Below are 25,339 nucleotides of genomic sequence, written 5' to 3'. Positions count from 1 at the left end.
ATATTCCACCACTGACTACCCCCAATCCCGACCAATTTTAGAAAAAACAATTTTTTGGCTCAAACCTCCACTTTTGGTGAGAAGCATCGAAAATTCATAGAGAAATTGCTCACCTGTGGTTTATAATACTCGATACAGGTAGCAGTACTTCTTACCTTACTGGGTTTTCTATCAGGCTCGCTCCAAAGGAAACGAGTTCTATCTGGAAGTAACTGTTCCACGCCACTCATAAACGGTATTTATTTATTTATTTGGTACGAATTTATATGTAGTACAAGAGTATATTGGTTTTGACACTTTAATATAGGCAATATAAGCATTGTTTCACTCACCAAACACATCAACATAACTGACCTTTTTCAGTGACATTACCTGATCATCATTTCTGACTGTTTCTTACTCTAATGCTACGTAAATACATTGTCATCAATTGGGGAATCACTCTGGCCCTGAATTTCGTACCGTGGCACCACATGTCTTTACTGGCCAGGTCACTGGTAACAGGCGAATTGCCGAGACAATGGCGTGAGGCGGGGGGAGGAGGTCATGCTGGGTAAGGCATTTTCCCTGCCTCGCATCTTGTATAGTAAGGTGTCCTGTGTATATGTACCAAAAATCTTGCACAAAAATTGAAAATTGTGCATATTAGGGACCTTGCAATTGATTTGCGTTCATATACGTCAACGGGACTGACAGTGACAAAATGTGTGGACGTACATATAGGTCAACGGGACACGGTGGATTAACTTAACCTTACTCATCAATAGGACAACCTGGAGACCTCGTTATACTTTCATTTGAAAGAGGAAGAACTGATGAGTCTTATGTATACTTATTTTTTTCTCTAGCCATAATAGTTTGGCAGATGTCAGGATCTGAAGTAATAGTATTTATCCCAAAATCTCAGAAATTCTCCATAAGGAGTGGGCAATGTTGGAAACCCTTGGTGGATAAGGGTTAAACAAATATAAATTTCTGATAACACATGTGCATTTTGGTACAAAGAAATATATCCATTGATGAAAATGTTCATATTATGAAAGGACAGTAGCTTACTGTTTCTTCAGCTGATAGTTTTGTTATACGAGGTACAGTAAGCTGTACCCTTCTCATGTCCACTGTGTGACTGAGGGAGCACTCAGGGGACAGGCGGCCACAAAGGAGTAATTATGCAAGGTTGCCAAACAGAAATCAGGAAAAGCACTAAAATGAATTTCACAATGTAGTAAACTACTGGTGAACCGTTCACCATTTCACGATATATTGGATTTCAGCACATGCTAAATATAGAACAGAGCCAAAATGTTTACACAGTTGACGAAGTTCTATGACAGAAGAGTAAGCTACAGTAAGCTATTGTTTGGTGTGCACTGCTTTCTCAATGTAGAGAGGACAAACAAGTTTGTTGCTAAATTTTATGACATTAGAATGCATATCACCTAACAGTCTCCTGTCCACAATCCCTTGAGTCTGTAGAAATGTTTGGCAAGAGTTATCTTTTTTTTTGTTGACAGATAGAATAATTTTGTATTCATGTTGACACTTCCCACTCTCGATCTCCGATCAGTCATCCTCTGGAGGCAGTTTAACCGTGGATCAACTAAACTTGCCTCAGGGGCTCAAAACCTTGTTCTGACTATCGGTGAGCCGAGAGTATGCTGTACTCCATGGTTTAATCCAGGGATCAGATGGAAAACCGAGACCTGAATTTGGATCCAAGAGATTGCAAACATGGTAGGAAAAGGCCAGACTGAGGAGGAGAGCTGAGATAGAGAAGTTGCAGGCAAAACCTGCAGAGATGTGCTCAGTCAAGGAATTCCTGGAGAAGGTTGAGGGAAGCCTTTGTTCAGCAGTGGACTTGCAATGGCTCTACTAGCGAGTAGGCTCAAGTACTGCTTCAACTTCATAGCAGTGAGACTACTAGAAACTAGACCAGGTAGCAGTCAGAATGTTAGCATCAGTTAGACTGAAAGGACATCACCAACCCCCATACTCTCCTTTCAGGAGAAGAGATGAGGAGGGTGTTAAGGACAATGGCAAGACCACCTTATGTCACACTTCGACCGAGACCTTCTTTTGCCAAAGTCTCAGGGAAGTGGGTGATGTCCTTTGGGGACTGGGATGAGGGGGGCGTGGAGGAGGAGGGATGTCAAGGCTGTCCCTGCCTCCACCTCTCCTGAGATCCTCTTGGACCGTGGCCCAGCTGGGATAAGTGACAATCGCCCCTCGGGGGTGGGGCAAGCCTACCAGTGGAGTGCTTCCATACCGTGGTGAGCATCCTTCAAGTCTGTTTCATTGAGTGGTGAGAAGGCTTGATGTCTCCTTTGATCTAATATCAGCCAGAGTAAAAGCAATCAGACTGCTGGCACCCAGACCAAGTAACAGTCACAATACTAGCAGCAGATTAAAAGGAATCCCCACACCTGATTCATAAGCCAGGCAAGATGGGTAATATTGGCAGTGCTCCTCCCAAACTAATTGGAAAGATTTGTCACTGACTGGAACGTTAAGGTCTGCTGCTCACCCACTTGGTGTAGAGATACCCTGTATTGGGGAGTAGCTCTACATTGAATGGCAAGCCAAATGATTTCTTGTGAACCAGGAAAGCATTTGCAACGCTGGGTGGTAACCTTATATCCAACCAACACGTGTTTCCTACATGAAAACAAGTGAGTTAGCGGAGGGTTAGTGCCCCTCCCTGGAAAACAACTAACTAAAAATATGAACAAGAAGCCTTAGACCAGGACTGACCAAAAGATGATGACTAAGGGCCGAACAAAGGATTTACGGATAGCTATATGGAAGGTAAGGGGTGCAAATGATGAAGTGAAAGAAAACGAGATTATACAGGTGCTTGAGGGTGGAAGGTGGATGTAGGTGGATTAACTGAAACTAAATGGGAAGGTGAGAGTGTGAGAGAATGGGAGTATGGCTGGGGTATATGGGCGGGAGTAGGTAAGAATGAGAGGGCAAAAGAAGGAGCGTTTATTGCTATGTGTAACAGATGGAAGGAGAATATAAGTGAGTATGGATCAGTTGGCTCAAGGATTGTGTGGGTAAGAGTGAAAGTTGGACTACAAATGTGGGCGGTTGTGTGCGTGTATGCGCCAATGCAAGATCGTGCAAGCAGAGTGAGAGAAAAGTTCAGGACAAATTGTGGAAGCATGCTTGGAAAAGTTTGAAAGGAATGGGAGAGTGTTTTTGACTGGAGATATTAATGGAAAAGTAGAGAATGTGAAAGTGGATAGAGTAGCTGGTGAGTGGGGTGTGCCTGCAGATATGAATGAGAATGGCAGTGATTTAGTGGACTTTTGTGCCGGGAGGGGGTTGGTGATAGCTAATACCCTCTTCAGGCACAAAATGATCCATAGGTATACGTGGCAAGTGATGAGAAGGGTGGATGGTGAACTGCATGAACGAAAGGCAATGACTGATTATGTGTTTGTGGATGAAAGGATGAGAAGGTGTGTGGTAGATGCAAAAATATATATAGGTTGGGGAAGTGGATTTTCGGACCACCTCTAGGTGGTGGTCAGGGTCAAAGTCCAAACAAACTGGAGAAATAAAAGAAGGGAAGGTCAGAAGTAAGTAAATCTTACAAGGAGAGTAGAAAACTTACAAGAGGATGGAAAAAAAGCAGAATACAAGAGGGACGTGGAAGAGCGATTGGGTAAATATAGATTGGACCGGATGGGGAACGTGGATGATGTGTGCAAAACATTCACAGAAAAAATTTGTGCAGCATGTGAGGTGGTGTGTGGGATGAAGAGAAGACGAAAGTGAATGCAGGGAACAGCATGGTGGACTGAAGAGGTGAGAGAGGCTGTGGCACAAAAAATTAAAATATATACTGAGTGTATGAGAAACAGTGGCGTCCAAGAAGCTGAGAGACAGAAGAGAGAGTTATATGTAGAGAAGAAGAGAAAGGTGAAGAGATTTGTAAGAGAGTGTAACAAGAGAGTGGATGAGGAATTTGGAAGGAATTTGAGTGTCAAGTGGAGGGAATGTAAGAAAATGTTCTTGAAAGAGGTAGAGAAGTTAGACAGAGTGCCAAAGAAGTTAGCTGGGGAGAGAAAGATAAAAACGGTAGATTACTAGTAGAGAAGAGGGACAAAGTGAGCAGATGGAGAGAACACTTTAATGAATTGTTGAACATAGAGAATAAAAGTAATGCAAGTATACGTGGCTGGGGAATGGCTGGGAGAAGGACGGATGTGAGAAGAGAGCAAGAAATTAGTAGGATGGAAGTTGTGGAACCAATGAAGAAAGTTAAAATGGGGAAAGCCCCAGGAATTGATGGAGTGTGTGGTGAAATGCTGAAGCATGGGTGAGAGATAGTAATAGAATAGATGTGGAAGATATGCAGATTGGCCTGGGAGGAGGGTTGAGTCCCGGAGGATTGGATGTCAGGTATAATTGTTCCCCTGTAAGAAGGAAAAGGGGAAAAAGAAGTGTGTTGTAATTATAGGGGCATTTACCTTCCTAGTGTAACAGGAAAAATATATGGTGGGATACTTATTGAAAGAGTTAGGGAAATATAAGAGGAATCAGCTGGAGAAGAACGGGGAGGATTTGGGAAAGGAAGAGATTGTGTTGATCAGATATTCATTCTTAGATCTTTAGTGGAAAATTTTCTAGAGAAGGGAAAGAAGTTGTATGCAGCCTTGATGGATATGGATAAAGCATATGACAGGGTGGTTGGCCAAGGATTGTGGAAAGTATAAAGAATATATGGAGTAGATGGGAAGTTGCTGAAAGACGTGAAGAGTATGTATGAGGGTGCTGAGGCTGCAGCGCTTATGGATGGTGAACTGAGTGAATTTTTCTATTTGAAGGTTGGATTGAAACAAGGATCTGTCATGTCTCCATGTCTGTTCAATCTATATACGGGTGGGGTTAGAGATTCAAGGTAAAGTAGTGGATGTTGGAGTGGCCCTAGTGAGAGAGGGCAGTGTTTGGAAACTCCCTGTACTGTTGCTTGCAGATGATACTGTGTTGGTAAGTGAAGACGAAGAGGATCTGCAAGGCTTAGTTGATGAGCTTGGGAGAGGGTGTAAGAAACGGAATCTAAAGGTAAATGTAGGGAAGAGTAAAGTGATGGTCTTCGAAAGAAGTGAAGTCAATGAATGTACAGTGAGATTGGGTGGGGAGGAAATGGAGAATGTGAGTGCTTTTAATTACTAGGGTAGTGTGATGAGTAAGGATGAAAGTTTGGAGGGTGAAGTGCTTGAAAGGGTGCATCAGGAAAGAAAGATTGCTGGTTCCTTGAAAGCAGTGATAAGAAACAGGGAAATGAGCATGGAAGTGAAAAAGCTACTAAATGATAGTATTGTGATACCAACTCTAACGTATGGAAGTGAAGCCTGGACCTTGTTGGAGGGACAGAAGTTAAGAGTGAGAGCAGTAGAAATGAGTTATCTGAGAGGAGCCTATGGAGTCACATGGAGGGACAGACTGACAAATGAGGAAGTGAAGGAATGTTGCAGTGTGGATGTGGATGTGCTAGGAAGCTTTAGGAGAAACACGTTAATGTGGTTTGGACATGTGGAGAGGATGGAGAGTGAGAGACTGTCAAGGAGAGTGTATGTGAGTGAGGTGGAGGGGGGAGAGGGAGGGGGAGGCCAAGGATGAGATGCAGGGATGGAGTGGAGAGGTATATGAGAGGGGGGTGTGAGCTGGGAGAAGGGCAGTGAAATGGTGGAGGACAGAGCGACATAGAGGCGATTTGTTTGTGGAAGAGGAAAAGACCACCTATACTATACTCATGGGAGACTTCAATGCGAAAGTTGGAAAATCAAAAAATGGAGAAGCATATATGGGAAAATTTGGAGTGGGAGAAAGGAAAGAAAGAGGAGAAATGCTGGTAAACTTTGCAGAAATGTTTAACATGAGAATAATGAACAAATTCTTTCAAAAAAGAACAGGGAGAAAGTGGACCTAGGGAAGCCCAAATGGAGAAACAAAGAATGAAATCGACTTCATTATAGCAGATAAGAATAACACGATCACAAATGTCACAGTTATCAACAAAGAAACTATTGGAAGTGACCATAAAATGGTGGGTTGCACAGCAAGATTCAGTTTCAAAAGTGAAAGAAAGAAGATAATTAAAGATAAAAAGATATGCCCAATAAAAGTCAGTGAAAACAAAGGAGCCTTTCAGTTGGAAATAAGGAACAGATTTCAGGCTCTCAGTAATGCTTAATGTGACACTGACCAGCTGAATGACAGACTATCAAAAGTGCTAAGAGAATCAGCGGAGGTAGTAGGAAAACCTAATACAACCAAAGCCAAGAAGTATTCAGAGAAGACTCTTGAGCTTATGAAAAAAAGAAAGGTAATGAAAGTAAAAACAAAGAAAGATGAAATAGAACGAGCGGAATTAAATAAGCATATCAACAAAAGACAAAGAGAAGAAAAAAGAAAGAAAAACATGGATCAAATCAAAGAAACCATCAAAAAAGGAAAAAGTCTGAAACAGGTCCGAAGTAAAATGGCACTCAGAAAGCAACAAATTACATTACTAAAAGACAAAAACGGTGAAGCTATTAAATGCAGAGATAAGATGTTGAAGAGAGTTGAAGAATTTTACAAAGAACAGTATGCATCAAAGACAGTAGTACCAATAGCTAACTTTTCAGTTGACACAAGTGAAATACTTGAGGTAACATCAGACGAAGTAAATATTTCTCTTAAAAATATGAAAGAGGGAAGGCTCCGGGAGAAGATGGAATAGTAGCAGATTTACTGTTGGATGCAGGAGCAGAAGTACAAAATAGGCAAGCTCACTTATTTACCCAATATATAAAACAGAAGAAAATTCCCAAAACATGGTGTAATGCAATAGTTACTCTACTTTATAAAAAAGGTGACTCGAAGACCTTAGTAACTATCGACCCATTAGCTTGCTATCAGTCATATACAAACTCTTCACTAAAGTCCTTTCAAACAGAATAGCTACAAATCTCGAGGAAAACCAACCTCAGAACAGGCAGGATTCCGAAGCGGGTACTGGACTACTGATCATCTACACACAATGAATCAGCTAATTGAGAAAACTACAGAATATAATAAACCACTGTGCTTAGGTTTTGTTAATTACGAAAAGACTTTCGACTCAGTGGAGCACATAGCAATTATAAATTCATTGCGAGAAGAAGGAGTGAATGAGAACATTGTAAAACTGCTCGACAATATATATAAAGTGGGAACTGCTACAGTTAAATTACATAAGGACTCAGAGAAAATTAAGATTGAGAAGGGGGTGCGTCAGGGAGATACAATCTCACCAAAGTTATTTACAGCATGCCTAGAAAGTATTTTCAGAAAGCTAGACTGGGAAAACAAAGGAGTTAACATTGATGGAGAAAAGCTAAACCATTTCAGATTTGCAGATGACATTGTCCTAATCTCAGAAAGAACAGTGACATTGCAAGAAATGTTCAATGACCTGAACAGAGAACGTCTCAAAGTAGGGCTACAGATGAACCGGAGTAAAACTAAAGCAATGTTTAATCCTCGACCACCAAGGAAAGTCATCAGAATAAGTGGAGAAATTCTTGAAGAAGTCGAGGAGTACAATTACCTGGGACAAATACTAAAATTAACGAAAGATCATGATAGCGAAATAAAAAGACGCATTACAATTGGATGGAAAGCTTTCGGTAAACATAGGGACATTATGGATATTAGCTTGCCAGTTTGTATGAAACGAAAAGTATATAACGAATGTATAATTCCAGCTATGACGTATGGTTGTGAGACTTGGAAACTGACAAAATCGATGGAAAATAAATTAATTAGTTCTCAGAGAGCAATGGAAAGGTCAATGTTGGGAATGTCTTTAAGAGACAGGAAAAGATCAACTTGGGTGATACTATAGAAGTTATAAAAGAACAGAAATGGAGGTGGGCAGGCCATTTATCAAGAATAAGGGATAATCGATGGAGCAAGAGGTTGACTGACGTGACACCAAGAGATTGTAAACGTAGCAGAAAAAGGCCAGACAGGAGGTGGAGGTATGAGATAGAGAAATTTGCAGGGAAAACATAGCAAAGATTGGCTCAGTCAAGGAATTCGTGCAGAAGGTTGGGGGAGGCCTTTGTTCAGCAGTGGACTTGTAATGGCTGATGATGATGATGATGATGATGATGATGATATACATATATTTATAGAGGTGGGGGCACCCATCATCCGCCCACTTATTGTAGTGGTTCTCTGTTTTTAGGGCAGCTGTACACTGAGTGGCAAGCCAAACGATTTCCTGTAAACCAGGAAATCATTTACAACCTTGGGTGGTAACCTTATACCCAACCAACACGTGTGCCCTACGTGAAAACTAGTGGGTTGGCTAAGGGTTAGTGCCCCACCACGGAAAACAACCAACTAAATATACGAATAAGATGCCTCAGACCAGGACTGACCAACAAGTGACAACTAAGAACCGAACAATGGACATGGTAGGGATTGCGACGTGGAATGTTGGGATGCAAATGATGAGGTGAAAGAGAGAGAGAGATTGTCCGGGTGCTTGAGGATGCAAAAGTGGATGTATGTGGATTAACTGAAACTAACTATGAAGGTGAGAGTGTGAAAGAATGAGAGTATAGATGGGATATATGCGCGGGAGTAGGTGAGAATGAGAGGGCCAAAGAAGGAATGTGTATTGTTGTGAGTAAGAGATGGAAGGAGAATATAAGAGAGTATGGATAAGATGGCTCAAGGATTATGTGGGTAAGATAGAAAGTTGGACTACAAATGTTGGCGACTGTGTGTGTGTATGCGCCAATGCAGGACTGTGGAAGCAGAGTGAGAGAAGAGTTCTGGACATGGGGAAGCATGCATTGAAAAGTTTGAAAGGAATGAGAGTGTTTTCTAATTGGAGATATGAATGGGAAACTAGGGAATGAGGTGGATGGAGTATTTCGTGAGCAGGGTATACATGCAGAGGTGATTGAGAATGGCAGTGCTTTAGTGGACATTTGTGCCAGTATGGGGTTGATGATAGCCAATACCCTCTTCAGGCACAAGATGATCCACAGGTATACATGGCGAGTGATGGGAAGTGTGAGTGGTGAACTGAATGAATGAAAGGTAGTGATTGATTATGGTGTGTGGATGATAGGATGAGAAGGTGTGTAATGGAGGAAAGAGCATATAGAGGTTGGAGGAGTGGACTTTCTGACCACCACTTGGTGGTGATGAGACTCAGGATCCAAAGGAAATGGAGGAATAGAGGAAGGAATGGACAGGAGGAAGTAGTTCATACAAGGAGGGTGGACAGGATACCTGAGGGTGGAAAAAAGGCAGAATATAAGAGAAGTGGAGGAGCGACTGGGTAAACATGGATTGGATCAGATGTGGAACGTGGAAGGTGTGTGTAAGATATCCACAGAAGAATTCTATGCTGCATGTGAGGTGGTGGGTGAGGTGAAGAGAAGACGAAAGGGGGTGCAGGGAACAGGATGGTGGAATGAAGAGGTGAGATAGGCTGTGACACAAAAGAAGAAAGCTTATAGTGAGAGGATAAGAAACAGGGGTGTGGAAGAAGTTGGGAGTTGGAAGAGAGAATTATAGGTAGAGAGGAAGAGAGAGGTGAAAAGATGAGTAAGAGAGAGTAAGAAGAGAGTGGATGAGGAATTGGAAAAAAATATTGAGGGAATGTAATAAAATTTTCTGGAAAGAAGTAAAGAGGGTTAGACAGGGTGTCAAAGAAGTTAGCCAGTGAGTGAAAGAAAAAATAGTAGATTACTAGTGGACAAGGGAGAAAAAGTGGGCAGATGGAGAGAACACTTTGAGGAACTGTTGAATATAGAGAATGAAAGAAATGCAAGTATAAGTGGTTGGGGAATGGCTAGGAGGAGGGATGTGAGAAGAGAGGAAGAAATCAGTAGTTTGGAAGTTCTGGAAGCAATGAAGAAAGTCAGACTGGGTTAAGCCCCAGGAATTGATGGACTGTGTGGTGAAATGCTGAAGCATGGGGGAGAGATAATAGTAGAATGGATGTGGAGGATGTGCAGATTGGCCTGGGAGGAAGGTAGAGTCCCAGAGGATTGGAAGTCAGGTATAATTGTTCTCTTGTACAAAGGAAAAGGGGAAAAAAAAAGTGTGTCACAATCATAGGGGCATTTGTCTTCATAGTGTAATAAGAAAATATATGGTAGGATACTTATTGACAGATTTAGGAAAAAAACAGGAATTAGTTGGAGAATAGAAGGGAGGTATTAGGAAGGGAACAGGTTGCATAGATCGGATATTCATTCTTAAATCTTTAGTGGAAAAGTTTCTAGAGAAGGGCAAGAAGTTGTATGCTTTCTTCATGGATTTGAAGAAAGCATATGACAGGGTGGACAGACAAGGATTTTGGAAAGTATCAAGAATGGAGTAGATGGGAAGTTGTTGAATGCCATGAAGAGTATGTATGAGGGTGCTAAGGGTGCAGTGCGTGTGGATAGTGAACTGGGTGACTTTTTCTATTTGAAGGTGGCACTGACAGGGATGTGTCATGTTCCTGTGGTTGTTCAATCTGCAAATCAATGGGGATATAAAAGAGATGAGTTTGGGAGTGCGTAAGAACCTGAATCTAAAGGTGAATGTAGGGAAGAGTAAAGATATAGCCTTCCAGAGAAGTGAACCCAATCACTGTACAATGAGGTTGGATGAGAAGGAAATGGAAAATGTGAGTGCGTTGAACCTGTACCGTTCCATCATCGTACATCATATGATGGTCCATATGAGTTGCCATAGACCTGTCATCGTACGTCGTACGATTCGCAGTTGCAAGAAAAAATGCATGAACATTTTTCAAATTTTGTGGGTGATTCGTGGTAGGCAGGCACCTGAAACCTTCCACTAATGTATGTTAGTGGAAACAACGGTATCAGCTAGTCAAGTGTGCCAGAAATCGGCGATTTATGGGTGGTATCATTATGAACCTACGTTATTTTCACCCATTTTATATATATATATATATATATATATATATATATATATATATACCGCAATATTGTTCCCGTATATGTACTTTTGTAGCAAGTAGTGTAGCAAGTAGTGTGGAGTAGACTGTAGCACCAGTCGAACAGGGCAGTACTCCCGAGGTTGATGGCAAGCTGGTGATAGGGAGAGCTGGAGCTCCCGTTTCACCAGCCCTCAGGACTTGATCCTGACCATTTCCCTTTTCTGAACATTTTCAGTGCATTCATTTACACAGAGAGTAGGCCAGCATGCTCTCATAATACCTCTACCTTCAACTGTCTACACCACACTACATGCACATAACATATCACACCTTCTATACACATCTTTAGTAATGGCCGCTGCAATCCTACTGTCAAATGAGATGGTACCTCGGATTGCCACCACCGGCAGGGTAGGGCTGGAGCCACAGGGTCCTCCCGGTCGCCATCAAGCGACTGTGCCAGCAGCGACTGTTGCTATTTCCGGGAATGCTCGTCGGCGAAGAGGTGACGGTGCGGCCTTATTCTTTACCAACATCCGTGGCCTTACCACAAATTTAAACTCAGTTCATTTTTTCCTTCAGTCCATATCCCCTTTGGCCCTTTTCCTCACAGAACCACAAATCTCACCCTCTACCTGTATATCTCCATTTTGTTTTCCCGGTTACCATCTCCTTACAAACTTTCGTAACAAGGGCGGCACCTGTTGTTATATCAAATCCCAATATGCAGTTGACACTATTTTAAACTTCACTTCATCCAGTTTTGATTACTCATTATATAAATTAAATTGCCAAAACATTACCAAATATATCTGTGTAGTTTATCGTTCCCTCAATGCTTCTTCGGAACCCAGTGTATTTGATTCCATATCCACTCAGTTGAGTAACCTTGACCTTGCCCTTGGCAATGAAATTACCATTTTGGGTGATTTTAACATACACAATGTTGAATGGTTATTGCATTCTGCCCGGACTGACGACACTGGTCTAGAGTGCGAGCTGTTTGCGGAATCGTTTAATCTCACCCAGTTGGTAAAGCAACCAACCAGAATACCTGATAATCCTGACCATAATGCCCATCTCTTGGATTTATTCTTGACAAATAATCCAGATCAATACAGGATAGAGGTACTGTCACCACTTGGATCCTCTGACCACAATCTCATCAAAGCCTCATTAGTTAACCATCCTACACCTCCCCTTTCTGAACCTGTCGGGGTGACCCGATGGCACTTTGACAGGGCAGACTGGGATGGATTTAGAAATTACCTTGCTGATGTTCCATGGCAGTCTTTCTTCTCTAGTGATCCCAATTCTACCCAGTCCCACATTTGCGACTTAATACTAGCTGGTATGGATTTATTCATACCAAGTCAACAATTCACTAAAAGATCAAACTCTCCAAAATGGTTTGATGGCAATTGTGCCAGAGCAACAGCCCAAAGGTCATTAGCATATAACTCTTACTTAAAATCAAAAACATCTGAATCACTCTCCCAATTTAAAATTGCTAGAAACCATGCAAAAGCTGTATTAAATCTATCTAAATAAAACTTTCTTCAAAAGCAAGCATCAAAACTACTTAACAACCCTAATGACAATAGAATATTCTGGTCAACTCTTAATTCTTTCAATAATAACTTTAACAAGTCATCTTCCATTCCCCCACTAAAATCTTCAGATGGCAATATTACAAATGACCCACGTGGGAAAGCAGATATCTTTGCTAGTACCTTTGCCAGAAACTCTACCATAGATGATACCAGCCAGAATGTCTCAGTACTGGAACTTGACTCTCCCGAAATTGCCCCACTTAAAATACAGACAAGATACGTAAAATCCATCCTAGACAATTTACCTACCAACAAAGCTCCAGGCCCAGATGGAATTCCGCCAATTGTTTTGAAAAAGTGTTCCCCTGAACTTGCCTCTGTCCTAGCTAAATTATTCAGACTATGCATACGTACTTCTTTATTCCCAAATTCATGGAAAGAAACCAATATCCACCCAGTTCCGAAGAAAGGGAGTTCGTCTGACCCCTCCAATTACAGACCAATTGCTCTCACATCTTCTCTTGGTAAGGTATTTGAAACTTTAATTAATAAGCATATTGTTAAACATCTTGAATCCAACAACTTAATTAGTGATAGACAATACGGTTTTCGCCACGAAAGATCCACCATTGACATACTCAATCTCTTAACTCATACCATCCATCAATCAATTGATCTTTTTGGAGAAACTCATGCAGTAGCTCTTGATATCTCTAAAGCTTTCAACAGAGTATGGCACCGTTCCCTGCTGTCCAAACTCCCTTGCTATGGACTAACGTCTTTTGTTCCTTTGATTTCTTCTTATCTTAGTGACAGGAAAATAAGAGTAAAAGTAGATGATGTATATTCGAATATCCACTCAATTAACGCCGGCGTGCCACAGGGATCAGTTCTGGCGCCAACCCTATTTCTGGTTCATATTAATGATCTCTTATCTGTCACTCACAATCCCATTCACTCATATGCAGATGACTCAACACTACATAGTTCATTCACACTCAGACATCCATTTACAAAGTCTAATATCTCTACCTCTCAGCTCAGTACAGCCATCTCCATAAATCAAGATCTATCTACAATCAGTGAATGGGGACAAAACCTTGTCTCTTTTAATGCTAGTAAAACTAAATATATACAGTTTACTAATAGACAGATATTGCCAGATTCGTACATTACCTTCAGTGCTACTAATATTCCCATCTCCAAAAGTATTGAAATTCTTGGTGTCTCACTTAACAGTGCCCTCAGCTGGACCTCTCACGTCAGATCACTTGCTAAAACCGCCTCAAAGAAACTTGGATTATTGTACAGAGTCCGTAACTTCTTCGCCGATGAGCAGTTGGCTATAATTTATAAGAGTCATGTGCGCTCTCAGCTTGAATATTGCTCACCCTTGTGGAATGGTTGTGGAGAGGTTGCATTAAGACAACTGGACAAAATTCAGAATAAAGCTGTTAGAATCATTAACAACCCTGCCATTACATATAAACTACCTCCCCTGCAAGTACGAAGGAATGTTGCCTCCCTTGCATTATTTTACAGATATTTTTTTGGCAAATGCTCAGACGAAGTTGCGTCCATGGTGCCACCTCTCCATGCCTTCCCTTGTGCTACACGGGCATCTGGTAGCGCTCATGACTGGAATGTCACTCAACCATATTGCAGAACTTCTGCCCATCAGAATTCTTTCATTCCACGAACTGCATCTTTCTGGAACTCGCTTCCCCAGAGTTGTTTTCCTCCAAATTTCAACCGACAACTGTTCAAGTCTAACTGTTACAGATATTTTATGAACAGAGGACACCAGTAATCTGGTGTATGGATTATTTTTTTTTTACCCATTTGTTTTTCCCTCCTCCGTTCTATTATTTATAAAAAAAAAAAAAAAAGTACATGTAAATATATGTATTTAGGTTGTTTTTGATTAGTTACCCTCCTCCTTCCCACTGCTGAAAACGGAGCAGCCGCACCGGCCCGGCCACAGAACACCTGGCTGAGGTGAGGGGAGACCCACCTTAGGAGCAAATAGGGGTGACGGGAGCAACTTTCTTGGTGACTTTCATTAGTTTCTCACCAAAAGGGAATGTTTGAAAAAAAAAAAAAAAAAAAAAGAGAAAAGAAAAATAAATCAGGTTTTCAGGAGGTGGAGGGACCCGAAAACACCAGGAGGGTTCAGGTTATGAACTTTGGTAGTGTGACGAATAAGGATAGAAATTTAGAATGTGAAGTGCTTGAAAGGGTACATCAAGGAAGAAAGGTAGCTGGTCCCTTGAAAGCAGTGATAAGAGACAAAGAAGTGAAAATGGAAGTGAAAAAGTTACTGCATGACAGTATTGTGAAATCATCACTAACGTATGGACATGAAGCTTGGACGTAGCTGGAGGAACAGAAGTCTAAGATGAGAGCAGTGGAAATGAGTTATTTGAGAGGTGCGTGTGGAGTCACATGGAGAGACAGACTGACAAAAGAGGAAGTGAAGGAGCGTTGTGGTGTGGATGTGGATGTGATAGGTAGTGTTAGGAGAAACACACCGAGGTTGTTTGGCCGTAAGAGAGGATGAAGATTCAGAGACTGATGGGGAGAGTATGTGAATGAGGTAGAGGGGGGGCGAGAAAGGGGGAGGCCAAGGATGAGATGGAAGGATGGAGTGGAGAGGTATATGGGAGAGGAGGGTTGTTAGCTAGGAGCAGGGCATTGAAATGGCAGGGAACAGAGCTACATGGTGACGATTTGTTTGTGGCCACTCCTTATAAAATTAATCCGTCTGGCAATATATATACTCAATCTCTTAACTCATACCATCCATCAATATAATGTGTGCTCTCAGCTTGAATACTACTCACCCTTGTGGAATGGATGTGGAGAGGTTACATTGAAAGAACTAGATAAAATTCAGAACAAACCTGTTGGACTTATTAATAACTCTGCTATTATGAATAAACTACCTCCCCTACAAGAAAGAATGAATGTTGCCTCCCTTGCATTATTTTACAGATATTTTTATAGCAAATGTTCACATGAAGTTGTGTCCACCGTGCCACCTCTCCATGCCTTCCTTCGTGCTACACGGACATCTAGTAGGGCTCATGACTGGAATGTCGCTCAGCAATATTGCAGAACTTCTGCCTATCAGAATTCTTTCATTTCCCGAACTGCATCTCTCTGGAACTCGCTTCCCCAGAGTTGTTTCCCTCCAAACTTCAGCCTACTGCTGTTCAACTCTAAATGTTACAGATATTTTATGAACAGAGGACACCAGTAATCTGGTGTATGGATTAGTTTTTACGAGGGGTGCTGTAGTTCATCCAGTGTCGCATACTATAAAGTATGCTTGCACCCAGTCGGCTTGCGCAGGCCAATTACACTTGGTTTACAGACTACACACACATCCAAAGCCACTCCAACACTACAATTACACTTACAAGCACTTCTCACCCTACATACAGTCTCTACTAGTCAGCCTAAGCCACTTGGTAGAGATACATTGGCTGTATCGTCCCCACTTCGGTATGGGTAGGCCGGTCCTGCAGTGGACACTCAAACGGCTGATGAGATTATATATATATATATATATATATATATATATATATATATATATTGTTACATAGCCTATGATTTCATCATCCTTTGTGTAATTCTAACGTACAGTGTGCTGCCTGTTTGATCACGAGCGTGTTCTACCTCACTCCCCCCCTTCTACCGTTATAGTAGAGTAAGTCGTTCTTTCTGTTGTTCAGAGCGGGATTGTCAACTCTTTGTCCCCATGGCTTCATTTGCGCGTCCTTCTAACAAGTTGTATCAAGCTCTGCCGGCCCCTATATAATGAGCTCAGTCTCTACATTAATTGCCACTTAGATCTACTCCTCATTTTGTTCACATCTCTGTCCTCCCCTGAACAGTTGTTATTATTGTGAGTGCTCATGAAGTCTCCAACCATCTAGCAGCTGTGTAATTTGAGTATAAGGGTTATTGCATTTTGTTCTTGTACTGTATAGCATAAGTTGTTAATTTGTAGGCCTAATGAGGTTTTTGTAATTCGTGTAAGGTTCTCATTGTTAGCCATTGTTCATAATAGTTTGTATCTGTAATAATTTATCTTGCATTAACTGAGCATTACCCAGTGTATTTTCATTTTATCAGGGCTGACTTAGGTAAATTTACTCTTGCTAATTTCGTGTTAGTAGAGGCTATTTGCAGTTAACCATATATTTAATTGTTTTTTGCCATTACATTATCCTTATGAGTCCTGAATGTTTTGTTTTTTAGTTTGAGCATTAAACTTGAACTTGTAATTTTACCTAACTCTTTTGTTTTGAACCTGGAACTTTACGGGACAGTAGTGATTTTTAGTATTCTCACTTAAAGTGTACATTATCTTTCTCTGTTCGGTAACAATATATATATATATATATATATATATATATTCCCCTATCAAGAATCACTTAATCATGGCAGTCGTTTCAGAGAGCCTTTGAGGTCCCAATACCTGTCCAGGGCCCCAACCAAATGGGCAGATTCGCATGGCCATGTGCAATGTGAGAGGTGTGAATGCGGAGAGCAAGAGGGTGGAAGTGGTGAATGTGTTCAAGAGTGCGAGATATGCCGTGATGGCATTGTGTGAAACAAAGGTGAAAGAGTGCAAAGTGGAGGAGTTGGAGGGTGTGAAATGTTTTGGAATGAATGGGCGAGAAAGATGCAAGGAGTTGCTTTGTTGATGAATGAGGTGTGGCGGAGTGGAATGAGAGACTACAAATGTGTCAGCTCGAGGTGTATGTATGTCAAGTTCAAGTGTGAGAAGGTGAAAGTGGCAGTAATTGTATCATATGCACCGTGTGAGGACAGGAGTGAGAGAGAGAAAGATTATGGGATGAGCTGGATGAAGCAGTGGGAAAAATGCCCAGAGGCTACAAGGTGGTCATAATGGGGGTTATGACTGGAAGAGTAGGCACTGGTCCTGAGGAAGACATAATGGGTTGTTATGGAATACCAAGAGAAAATGATAATTGGAAGCGACTAACGGACATGTGTCAGAAGAGGAGGTTGCGCATTTGTAAGTCGTACTTCAAACACAAAGATGCAAATAAATATACGTGATATAGAGGGAACGGGGACTGTGTTGAAAGAAGCCTGGTTGATTACATGCTCGTAGAGAGGTCGATGATGGGAATGGTTGCTGATACGAGGGCCGTGAGAGGATGATGTTGAGGTCTGTCAGATCGTATGACTGTGGTATGCAATATCAAGCTGAGAGGAGTGAAGTGGATCAGGAGAGAGAGGAGCAGTCAGGGAGAAAGATTGAAAGTTGAGAAGCTGAGGATCAAAGAAATGGCAGATGATTACAGGACCAAAGCAGAGGAGGCGTTAGAATCAGTGAACTGGAATGAAATGGATCGGGACAGCCTGTAGAATGCATATAGGGACTCCTTAGTTAGGAATGCTAAAGTGGTGTGTGGTTTGTCAAGAGTAACAACAAAGAAGAAAGATACGGCATGGGGGGATGAGGAGGTAACGAGAGCGGTGGAGGAAAAGAGGAAAAAGTGGCTAAAATGGTTACGGGATACGGGTTCAGTTGAATTAAGAACTGAGTATGTTGAGAGCATGAAGCATGTAAAGTGACCAGTGAAGAGGAAAAAGAAGGAGGTCGGTGATGATCTAGGAGGAAAAATGAATGCAAACTACTCTTAAAATAGGAAGTTATTCTGGAAAGAGGTTCGGAAATGTAGAAGTGAAAACGGAAAGAAATGTGAAAGTGTGAAGGATGCAGGTGGTACATTATTAACCCATGGAGATGAAGTAAGGACAAGATGGAAAGAATATTTTGAAAGCCTGATGAATGGGAAAAGAGAGAGCAGAGCGGCTGTAAACATGATTGGTTTTGGGGGTGTGCAGAGAAGGAATGCAGTGCCAGAAGACGTGACATTCGCACACGTGAAGAGTGCAGTGAAGCGGCTGAAAATTGGGAAAGCATTTGAGGTTGATTAGGTGTATGCAGACATGCTTAAGTGTAGTGGAGAGAGTGAAATGATGTGCCTTTTGGAGATATGTAAGAAGGCATGGATGAGTGAAACTGTGCCTGCAGAGTAGAAAATGGCTGTGACTGTACCCCTGTACAAAAATAAAGGTGAGCAATGTGAGTACAAGAATTATCATGGCATAAGTTTATTGAGTGTGGTAGGGAAGGTATTATAGGGAAAGTAAGAGAGATATCAGAAGTCCTAGTGAGTGATGAACAGGGTGGCTTCAGGAGTGGCAGAGGATGTGTGGATCAAATATTTGCAGTGAGACAGATAGCAGAGAAGGCTTGTGAGAAGGACTATAAGGTGTTTATGGCTTTCATGGATCTGGAAAAAACATACGACAGAGTAGACAGAGAGAGCTTGTGGAAAGTTTTGCGCATGTACAGTGTAGATGGTAAGCTGCTAGGTGCTGTCAAGGGTTTTTATGATGGTAGCGAAGCATGTGTAAGGATTAATGGGCAGCTATGCGAATGGTTCACGATCGGTGTTGGCATGCGACAAGGTTGTGTGATGTCCCCATGGTTGTTCATTATATATATGGATGGGGTGATGAGAGAAATAAAAACACGAGTAATGGAGAGAGGAATGGCGTTGGTAATGAATGGTGATGGATGGAATATCTCCAATTTGTTGTATACTGATGATTCAGTAATGCTTGCAAGTACCGGGTAAGAACTTGGTAGGCTAGTGCACAATTTTGTTGATGTCTGCGAGCGTCGTGCCTTGAAAGTATATATAGAAAAGAGTAAAGTGATGGTTACTGAGAGAGAAGGTGACTGCCAGTATGATGCTACAGTGAATGGAGAGAGATTCGAGTTGGTGGGAGAGTTCAAATACCAGGGTACAGTGACAGAAAAGAGAGGAAAATGTGCAAAAGAAGTTGAAAGCAGAGTGACACAAGGAAGAAAAATAGCTGGTACAATGAAGGACTTAATAACAAACAGAGGTTTGAGTGTTGCAGCTGCACGAGGTTTACATGATGGAGTGTTAGTGTCAACTTTAACAGATGGATTTGAGACTATGGTGTGGCATGAAAATGAAAAGTCAAGAGTAAGAGCAGTGGAGATGGGACTCCTGAGTAATGTATGTGGAGTACAGTGGGTGGATAGGATACGAAATAATATGATTCGTGAAAGGTGTGGATTGAGGACGTTGGTGGACACCAGAATCGAAGAGAGTGTACTGAGATGGTATGGTCATGTGGAGAGAATGGATAACAATACTGTAGAGTGGTGAAAAAGGTATATCTGAGCGAATTTGAAAGAAGGAGGAGGCGAGGTAGGCCAAGGAGAAGGTGGTGAGATATGGTGGATGAGTGTGTGAGGAAGAGAGGTTTGGAAGTCGGTGAGGCTAGGGAACTGACAAGAGATCGAGCTGGCTGGATGAATGTTGTGAGGAAAATTGCATGATTAAGGATTTTGGCACCCATTTTTAACGTGGCATTGTCAAGATTGACTCAATCAGATACGTTTTGTTTGAAGCTGCAGACCGTGGTGAATGTTTTTGGCTTATCCAATGGAGCCAGGATTCCGGGGGCTTGAATAAAGAGTGAATGGATGCGTGGTCCATTGGACTGGGCAAATTTGTGCTGTCTGGTCATTGCTACTCCTCACCCTACTCTTGGGTGGGAAAGGAGATCCTGATGATGATGAATGATGATGATGAACGATGATGATGATGATGATGATGATGATATATATATATATATATATATATATATATATATATATATATATATATATATATATATATATATATATATATTGATGTAGGTAGAGATATACACACTGATTGATATAAGTAGATATACACACACATATATATAGTGTTTATATATACATATCCATATGTAGATGTATAGCTAGATAGATATACTCACACAACTGTTCCATGCCCATTTAAGTTTGCCTGTCTCTTTGAAATATGTATCGTAGGTTATGGTTTAAAATTACATAGGACTTAGTGACGTAACCGTGCGCCATAGATAAGGATTTTTTTGTTCTGTGCCGTTGGTAAAAGTTTTACATGTTACTGTCGGGAGTGTACAAAAACAAATATCATGATTCGCTTCTTGTCGCCGTCCTTGATCCCCGCTGTTGCTATCCTAGGCGTTGGTTATTTTTTGTACAAGATTTATTATACTCTCATAACATGTAAGCTAAAGAAGTTTGGAAAAATATATTCTTACCCTTCTCCATAACCTCGCGTAGTGTCTCGTGGGTCGTGGTTCAGGTTCTGGTTCGGGGACTGAGGCATAGTAATTAGTGGCCTCAGTGCTTTCCAGAACCATCACCAACACAACCAGCACCAGCAGTGTTACCAGGACCTTTGTTTTCCTGTGGAAATGGAGACAAAGATATAAAACTGTTTGTTCCCCAAAAAACTGCTACCTCCATTTATGATAAGGAATACTCTGAAATTATAATTCCTTGTTACAGGGTCGTTTCTACAGCCGATTTGTTTATGCCTCAGTCAGAAAAATTTCCAATACCGTAAGCTTTTTTAAGGAGGTATAGAGCTCACCAAGGAATGCATGGTAACCATTCTACTTGTGGTGAAATTAGTTATTAGTGCGCGTTCCAACATCACGCTAAAATGCAAGAACTTTGGAAGCAAGTAATATCAGTGAGAAGTAATAACTGCTTTCAGTGTTGTTCAGAACTTTCACATTCAGAACGAGCATCAATATTATCAGGCTATTACTTTTTATTTGTTGTAGACGTGGGGAGTAGAGTAGAATAGCTGAACTCCATTAGCCTGAAGATTTAATTCTATTTACATTCTAATATTCTGTTAACTGCCAAATGCTTATATTCAATTCCAGATCCGGGCTACGACAAGCTTTTGTGTGGACACTTCTCTCTGGCTACTTTGTTAATCAGCGCTATTGGGTAGGTTGTGGACTGTTTTCTCATATGCAGGAGTGTCACTTGGAGGGCCCCTTTGAACGGTCATTCCCACAGGGTTTTGCCTACAAGGTGCTTCATTCCCCTATGACGGCCGTAATCGTTACATATCTATCTAGTTATATGTATTTAATATCAAACAAAACTTTTGCAGAAATTCCCGTGAAAATGTAAACGTTATTGATATTTTTACAGTTATTTAGAATGCTAAATGTCAGGCTTTGATACAGTTTGCACAAGGTGAGTTGTTAGCATTATATTTGGCTTGTGTTGAGAAAATTATGTATCGTAATGTCTTCCTTCTTTATCATCATCTTTGCATTTTGACAAACGACTGGTTGAGGGAGCGGCAGCTACGGGTAATCTTTCCAGCATTTTAAAGAGCACATAATAAAAAAATATATATATAGGCGAAGTAGGTCAAAGCGCACATGTTTGTCAAGCACTATGTAGTGGTGCCTTCGGGTGATTTTAAACTGAATAACAAGCCAAATGGTTTACTGCATACAAGGAAACCATTTATAAATGGGTGGTAACCTAATAACCAAATGACGCCTGGTTGTTTAGTGGATGAGGGCGCTTCAGCCTGACTGAGCCTGTAAGGATAGGTATCCGAGGGTTGGTTGGGGTTTATGCTCACATGCCGCCACTCAGAGGATGTGTGAAGCTGGTCAGTCTTATCTCAACTGCTGCAACTGAGTAGCTTATCCCCGGGCTCCTACCCTCCAGATTGAGCTTGTAAGAGAAACTTTTTCAAAAACCTGACTCCAGGGACTTATTATTGTGGAACGAAACCATCTCGCGTCAACAGGAAATGAATGTCCCCAACATGAGAGGGTTAATTATGAAACTTTTAACTTCTAGCATATTACAACTCACCCTTAGCCATATATATATATATATATATATATATATATATATATATATATATATATACAGTATATATATATATATATATATATATATATATATATATATATATATATATATATATATAACATCCATCCATCCATCATCCAATCCTATGTCGCCCCATGAAGAGCGTAGGAACCCAGGGCTAGACAAGTTGGTCCTGATATTTAAGGTGAGAGTGACCAGTCTCAATTATCCATGACTGGCATTACGTGAGCAATAAACGCCAACCATCCCTTGGTTATAAACCTACATAGCCTCAATCCGATTGGAGCGCCTTCACTTCCCACTAAACCATCAGGCGACATAATTTGGTTATATGGTTACCACCCAGCGCAGTAAATGGTTTCCTGGTGTACAGGAAACCATTTAGCATGTCACTCAGTGTCGAGTTACACATAGGCAAAGGGAAAAGGAAATATGAAGGAAAGAAAGACAAGAAGGAGTGTAAAGTCACCATATTATACATACCTGTACACACACACACACACACATACACAGTTTATATATATACATATATATATATATATATATATATATATATATATATATATATATATATATATATATATAAGCAACACTGGTTTAACCACAGCTTTCCAGTGTGCGAAAACGCACACTTTACCATTGTACCACAGAGGCTCACTGAATATATATATATATATATATATATATATATATATATATATATATATATATATATATATATATATATGTGTGTGTGTGTGTGTGTGTGTGTGTGTGTTAGGACTCCATATTATAATTGCAAATCATAATAGATAGATAGATAAATAGATAGATAGACAGCCCTATGCGAGCCTGGGAAAAGGAAATGAGCTTGCAAGTTACACTGAGGAAAAGCTGACGACAGATTACGAAGTAGCCACTAAGGAGATGATGCAGTTAGTTGTCAGCAGTCCAACCGTGAACAAAGACCTAGTGACCATACACACACATACACACATACTCACACACAGGCTGCTAGAACTTTCCACTCACAAGGAACACACGTGACACACCCCTGCTACACCAGAATTTAGGAAAGAGAGCTCAGAAGGAGACAAGCCTTAGAACAGGCAGGTCAGAAAAAGAAAGGGCTTGGCAACTTGAGAGAGAGAGACAGAGAGATAGCTAGCGGGACTGGACTCTATACTCCGCTCCGTGTGAGAGACTTGTTAATATTTCCAAGACAAATAAAAATAGTCCCATACTAATCTTTACCTCTCCTGTCACTACATGACAAATGGGAAGCTACTCCAAGATATAAAAACCGCTCGTCCATAAGTCTAATATATATATATAACTCAACCACAAAGGAACCACAAAGTCTTTTATGACATTTAGTCATTTTATATCATTTGGTAGCAGCGAACGTATACGAACCTCGTCTACGAATCAACATTGAATTCCTACAAAATATCAAGATTGAAAACAAAAAGGAATACCTCTCACAACCACAACACAACCAGCTCCTGACAGTATTCTCTCCAACCAGCCCCCTCCGTCTCCCCGATCATCATGCTGATGCAGAGGTGAATAGATCACACGACGCCTTGCAAGTAGTTTAACAAAATATTGATACAATCTTGCAACTTCTACGACGAACCAGCGAATCTACGGACATCGTCTCCGAATTAAAAGCAAATTTCTACAAAAGCAGGCAAGACTCTACAAGATTAGCTTCAGTTCTACAGTGAATCCCTACAAAATACAGCCTACAAAACAACTCTATAATCTTCACGTAACTTCAAGCAGCAACAAGAAGAACATAAAACAAAGCAAGTAAAGAAGAGGAAAGACCAAAGCAACAAGCACACCACTCTCTCCCGCCTGACGCAGACGTCAAGACACGCAGCAAAACACCAGAGCCACATTTATAACGCGACTTACTTACCTTTCTTCACCCAGCTTAAGTATCGCTACTCAGTATTCACCACAGCTACCAGTGTGGGAAGCCGACGTCACCATGTGCTGAGACGACAACACGTTAATCAACCCGCGAAGGACAACGCTATCACCACGTGCAACACCACTCACACCATTTCCTCCACGGTAAAAATTAGTGAGTTACATAGTTACTTCATTTATACAATACACAGTGATAGACAATAAGCTTCTGCACAAACAAATAAAACGTGTTGTATAGTTACAACTTAAATTCATATACCTACTTCAGTTATCTTCATAATTCAGTCATTAAATACTTGCACCAACAATAAATATTCTACACAGTATATATTCATTCATTTATTATAACATTTATTTACTACCAACGAGTGTTACCATTTATACCTACATAAAATACGTGTTTCATACATACAACTATACATTATTATATCTACAAAGTGATAAAGAAAATATACCATCACAGTTACTCAGTGAACAATTAAAAGAACTGTATTTAACATTTATTAATTAAGGCTACCTAGTGGAAACATATAAATTAAGTTAAAAGGTAAACTAGAGAAAAAAAAATGGCCAACACAAATGACGTTAGCAAGAGTGAACATCTTCAACACAATCGTGAAGACAATGATTTCCACACAGTGCTGACACACATATTACCCACGATAGGTACAAGTGAACAACAAGTCAGTGTATATAGTTAATACTGTATATAGCGTATATATATTTTTTTTATATAAAATAACAAAATATGGGACTATATAATATCATTTTCAATAATATCTGTGCAATATAAACTAAACTTTAAAAAAGTATCCCAAGGAAATTAGCCAGTAATTATGCACCCATGAACAACATGGAAAAAGCGTACACAAGCGAAGAAAAACAAACTATGGAAAATCAATACAAAAAAAAAAAAAAAGTAAGAAAGAAAAAAGAGAAATAGAGTAAAATCACATAACAAACAAATGAAAATAAGTGTAAGTGTTACTACATATGCCAAAATACCACTTAAACTACAAACAAAAAAGCAAATTGTTGTCTCCACAAGCAAGTGGCATGACACATCATCACTATCATCGACCACAG

This window comes from Coenobita brevimanus, chromosome 35 (assembly GCF_032717465.1).
Source record: "Coenobita brevimanus isolate Jiangsu-jjx chromosome 35, ASM3271746v2, whole genome shotgun sequence".
Classification (NCBI taxonomy): Eukaryota; Metazoa; Arthropoda; class Malacostraca; order Decapoda; family Coenobitidae; genus Coenobita; species Coenobita brevimanus.
Note: the sequence above shows the minus strand (reverse complement) of the source record.